Raw genomic sequence first — 6,212 nt, forward strand, 5'->3', positions numbered from 1 at the left:
ACCATTCATTCCATTAGCACCTGCTTGGTGTCATAGATTATTAGATTTGTAACTGGACACATCTCATGGTTTCCCTGTGAGACCTGAGACACCATTTTCACTGCACCATCCTTACTTACCACCTGTGCAATTAAGGTTTTTGCTTTCTCAGGTTATCTTTGAGAATGAACTTGCTGAATCTTGTGAGGGCTGAACTCTTTTGTGAAATGCCTCCCGCATCCTTGGTTAAGCCATAAAAAGGCTTATTATTGGTTTGGGTCACTATTAAGATCCAGCGTGCCAATAGCCAGATGATAACCCTTTAAATTGAAAATCTAAATTGATATTTTTTACAATTGTCTTATTGGTGTCTGTGGACAGACCAAATTAAAAAGTGGATACAAAGAAATATAACAGCTAACCTTACAGACTCCCTAACAAGATGAAAGAACAGAAATTAAACTTAGAACAAAATTGAAGTTCCCATCCAATATAAATTTCTCTTCTTAAAATATAGCCCCATCTCCTCAGCAAATTCCCTTAACTCCCAAAACTCCTTCACCTTTCACGGAAAAGCCTTAAACACTCAGCTGCTTATTTTAACTTCCCTTTCTCTACAAATTTTACAGAGAGAGCTCCAGCCTAATTTCTAGAACCAAAGTCTACAGGTTACTCATATTAGTGCTCTAACCAGGAAATAAATTAAGCAGCAGCACCCAGGATGGACAATAAGGTTTTGCCCTCCTGTCCTCCATTTTGCTGAGCCCTATAATCAGGCTTTCCAGCTTCAGGTCTTCCTATGCAACGTTCTTTGCAGATATATCCTAGACCCCCATCCCAAATAATTAATGTCCTCTAGACAGCAGAACATAAAAAACATAAAAATGTTTTGATTTCCATCTTAGCTGGAAGTTTTCTCCCTGATATAAGAAGGCAAATTCAAAATAGTGTGATTGAGTGAGCAAATCAACCTCGTTTAAACATAATGAAAAAGCCTACCTGATTCTTTGAAGACAGCTTACAGAAATGCAAAAAAGTGTAAAATCAACAATATTCAATTTACTACTTGAGTCTTTAGAAAAACAAAAACATAATCCTGAAATATCTCAGAATCCACTCAGACATTTTCCTATTTACCACCAGACATTTGCAGATATTACAAAAATCAGGATACTGGATGTACAATTGGTCTGTACTTAACAAAAAGAAGATAAAGTTTAAATAGTAATTATGCTAGACTTCTATAATAGTCAAATACACCCCAAACTCCTAAGAGAAAACTTGCATTCTTTCTGTCTTCTGAAGTTGTAAATTTTACCATGTCTATGTAAACATCCTGGAAGGTAATTAAAAATCTGCCCAGACTGAAGAAAAAAAGTGAGGTGGTGGGGGGAGTTGCCTTTTTAAAATACATACTGTTGGAAAGACTGTCTTGTCCAAAATCTAGTGCTTGGCCTTCTTAAGATTACTTGTCGAAAACAAATACAAAGCTTAAAAGTCTTCCCCATAAAGAGTACAAAGCTTTAGCCATCTGCACATGTAAACTTAACTTATTCCAACTGTTATTTATAAACTGGTGAGTTTTATATTGTTATATGTAATTCATGACTGAAATTTTTAAATGAAAGCTATAAGATCTCTGTTTGTGTTTGTATGTCTATATATGTGTATTATAGATATGGTATTTTTCTACCTTCAGGTACAATTGCCAAATTTAATTTGTAAAAGAGCTCTATTTAATTGGCTTAAAATTAAGCACTTATCAATTAAGTATATTTAAATCTCATAAATATAACAGAAACTAACCCATATGTTTTTCAAATTTATGTGATCTACAATAATTTTTGGTAAATAAAATCTAGTTTAAGTTTGTTGGTTTAATTAATACAGGTATGTCTTTAGAGTTATCAACATTAAGTATAACACTTTTTTTCTACCTAGGTATACTAAAACTCAAATAAGTTTATCTTATCTCTGTTATAAAATTTGTTATCAAGAAAAATAAGGTGATGGTTAATAGCTTGAATGTATTGTTAAATCTTCAATCTTCAGGAGTAATCTAAGTATGATTATTTTTTAAAAATGAATTAAATAGATGTAAATAAGATAAGAATGTTTAGGTGAACTTTTTAAGTTAAGTTAATTGCTTTACGATATATCCATTTAATTTCCCAAATCTCTTTAACTTCCACCCTTAGAATTTTGCTAATTGAAATGATGGGGATTTATTAAATGCCTGATAATTTCCAGATAAGATAAAATACTGAGACATTAATTGCTGAACAAGTCTATCTAATTTTGACTTCTTATTACAGAGGCTAAAGATATTTTAGCCTATTCATAAACATGACATATGCCACATTGAAAATTTGTGCTATGAGGAAATGTATGTTTCTAGAAATTATGGAATGTATTCATAAATTTGCCAGTCTAAAGACTGCTGGTGTAATAGTTCACAATTGCTTACTTCATAGTTTTCACTAGAAATTAAAGTTTCTAAGGGTTAAGAATTCTAATTAACATATATGATTAAAGCTACTGGAAATAATAATGGAAACAACTTTATATGCAAGGAAAGTAGGATGTGTTTTTGGTTAGAAAAGGTATGAGATATGAAGATGCATTTTTGTTGAGGGAAAATAAAATAATTTTTTCCTAAAATAAAGCTGAATGGTAAAAAAAAACAAGGGATGAACTAAAATGGACATAGAAAGTTGTAGAAGGTTTATGAAAAAGGAATCTAAGAAAGAAAGTTTATGTGTGATCAATGAATTTGTTATAAAGTTTTTAAAAATAAGCTTTAATATCAATAATGTACTTAGGTAAAACTAAGCCTTAATTTTCCTTCATCTGCTAAAAGAAAAAGGTTTATTGGACTATTTGTCTGCTCTTGTGAAAGGTTTTTTTTTTTTTTTTATCTTTAATGTAATCTGCCTAGAAAAACAAAGATTCTATGTTTTGCCTTTATCGGCTTTTTGATCATTTTTAAAAAATTGTATCTTTTCTATATTAAAATGCTAAAGCTTTGTACAACTATTTAACCTTCTGTATTTGCCTGTGAAGTCTTTGTTGTCATGGTTAAATGAATAAGTATTGTTTCACAATAAATTACGATCCTATTTGGCCAAGTGTTCTAAAATCTCCGATATTTTTGACAAACTTCCCCCAAAATCAAATTCTAAATGAAGTCTTTTTGACCAAAAACTAACTTTGAGAATTTTTAGAGGGCACCTGGAGCATCCCAAAGGATATATTCTCTCTACTTACAAAAGGAGAGAGATTAAACTAATTAGGTGTATTTGATATGTTAAATTACACGGGAAACATTATCAAATAAGTGATAATAAACCTTCTGAGGTTATATTGTATGGGTAAATGTTATTAATGTAAGTGTTCTAGAAAATATATAAAATTCCTAAAAATCTGATATGTCCTAGTATAATGTTATTGTTTGTAATTCTAACTACTATTGTAAAATGTGTGTCACAAAAATAACCAAATTTCCTTGTCAATTACATTAATGAATTCTCATTTGATAATCATGGTCATTTTTAAGTCTATTTGCTTTTTCAAGTATGGTTCATCTTCAGAGAAATTCATGGAAAGGACTCTTAACATATTCTAAAATACTGTCTCTGTTAACTTTCAGACTGTACCACTAAACTAGGCAAGAAGTTACAAAACACTAATAGAGAAACAGATGGCTTCATAAAACTACTAACTAAAGATCAACAAGAATTAATTACATGGGACTGAATGAATAGGATGATTATAAATTTTACGACTTTTTTGTTTGAAACATTGTTAATGTTTTGTTTTCCAGATATAAGGAAAACGTTCCTCTTAAACTATGACTTACAGAAGTTTGGTAAATTATTCCTTTGAAGCAGACATTTACCTTTTTCTCCCTACCTGATTCCTCCAGAATTTGAAAATTCAATGAGTATTCTTTATGGCAATATAGTTATTTGCATAAGTTCACTAAGAATCTGTTCTCTTTATAACAGGACACAATTGGAAGCACTGGCTATATTACCAAGGCTTTGACTGGGATGTCACGCCTTTGAGAGAAGCATGCATAAACTCAGATATGACTAAACAGGTTTAAGGAACTAAGGTTGACTTAATGGAGCCAATAAAGCCCCTTGAAAAAAGTCTGGTACCTTGCTTACAGGGTTCCCGATAGCCTAACCAGGTAAAAAAGGTCACTTCTTGGCAAGTGCAGGAACCTCTGAACATGTTGTGGACCTCAAAATCAAAGGAATTAACCCAAACCTTTAGATATTGCGGGGGAAATCTGATGACAAACAAGTCCTTAGCTTTGCCTCCTAGTCTTGCGAAGCATTTAAAAGTTCAATCTGGGATTCCTTATGAAAAATTCCAGCAAAGCAGAATAAAAGAGTCTATGTGGTCAATCACTATTCTTGCTGCACTTATATAAATAGCCAGGCCAAGTGTAATGAAACTAGACTCATTTTTCAAATAAGTTCATCTTAATTTTTTTCTCTTTGGTAAAAATGAGGGTGATGTTGAGAGAGAAAAATTATGTCTCAGTAATATTCTTTTGTGGATATTAGATTCTGTTGCTGGAGAAGCGGGTGCAGGAGAATGGTCATGTCCCATCTCTCCTGCGAGTTGGGAGAGTTCCTGGGGCGGGTTGCCAAATGAGGAAAGAATTCAAGAGCGAGCCAAAGTAAAGTGGAAGCGAGTTTACTTAGAGAAGTTTTTATGGGCTGGGTAATTACATATGCTAATGAGGGGAAAGAACATTCTAACAATTTAGAAGATGGGGTGGGGATTCCCAGGAATTGGGCCACCTCCCAGGTTTTGGCCTTTTATGGTCAGCCTCAGAACTCTCATGGCACCTGTGGGTGTATCACTTAGCATGCAAATGTGTTACAGTGAGCATATAATGAGGCTTAAGGTCTACTGGAGATCCAGTCTTCTACCTAGTTTGTTCTTGGGCCTAGTTTGTTCTAACTAGTTTTGTACGTAATTAAATTTTGTTTTTCTCCTGTTACTCTCATGTCAATGTAATTATTAGGACTGTTACTGAGTCCAAGCTCGCTCTGCTCGCCACACGACAGGCCAATAAATAGGGAGATGAAGAGTTGGGGCAAGGAATAGTGACTTATTCAGAAAGCCAGCAGACCGTGAAGATGGCGGACTAGGGTCCCCAAAAAATCATCTTATTGGGGCCTGGATGCCAGTTTTTTTTTATAGAACAGAGACGGGGAGGAGGTGAGGGAGTAAAGTAAAAAGGCCATTTATCTTGCAAAATCAGAGGGGATGTGTTAATTTCTTCTTTTCTGCAGCCATTCACAGGTGGGCAGGGTCAGAATGTCTCTCTGTGGGCTGAACAAAGGCCTTTTAGTTTAACAGTCAGGCAGAGGGGCATGGTTCCCTGTGGCAGGCCATTATGTATGCTTACAGCTATAGACAGTGATTATAATAACAAAAGCAAAGAAAAGCAAAGGTTAAAGTAAAAGAAACATATCCAACAAGGAGTCAGAATTGGCTCTTCCCTGTTATAGGCCAGCCAGAAGAACCTAGAAGGGTAGAGGAAAATTTTTCCTCCCCAAAAGCATCAATAAGTTCCAAAACTCCACATGATTCCAATGTGCAACAAAATTGGAGTATAAGTAGATTACAACCTTGCTACTCAAACCGTGGTCGGTGGGCCAGGAGCATCCATAGAACGTAGGAACCTGTTAGAAGTGCAGATTCTTAGGCCCCACCCCATCCTGCTGACTCAGACTCTGCTGAAGCACAGGTCTCAAGTGCTTTATTTGCACGTTAAAGCTTGATAAGCACTGGATGGGATGCCCTTTAATGGGGCCTAATGGGGCCTGCTGGTTGTTAATTATTTCTGTAAATGGAGAAATCCCTGAATAATGTAGTATTAATGATCTTGGGGGGGGAGGAGGGGTGGAGTGTGCCGAGAGCCAGACTGGAGAAAGCTGTTAAAGAGGCTTAAAGAAACTGAAAGGTTCTGGCTGATTGCTGTATCTGCATAGATTAATTTTCACACTGCCACAGACCTTCGAAAGAGTCTTACATAGTCCGAGGGGGTTTATTTCCACTGAAGGCTCAAAATGTGACAAGATAGCTCCAACTGCTTTGTGCTTATAGTTAATTTAATTCTCATGGCCACTCATGCTGCGGATGCTAATGATTCCCATTTTGCAGAAGCACAGGGAGGTTAAGAACCTGCCCACGGTCATCTAGCTATT

The sequence above is a fragment of the Globicephala melas genome, chromosome 6 (genome assembly GCF_963455315.2).
Source record: "Globicephala melas chromosome 6, mGloMel1.2, whole genome shotgun sequence".
Lineage (NCBI taxonomy): Eukaryota > Metazoa > Chordata > Mammalia > Artiodactyla > Delphinidae > Globicephala > Globicephala melas.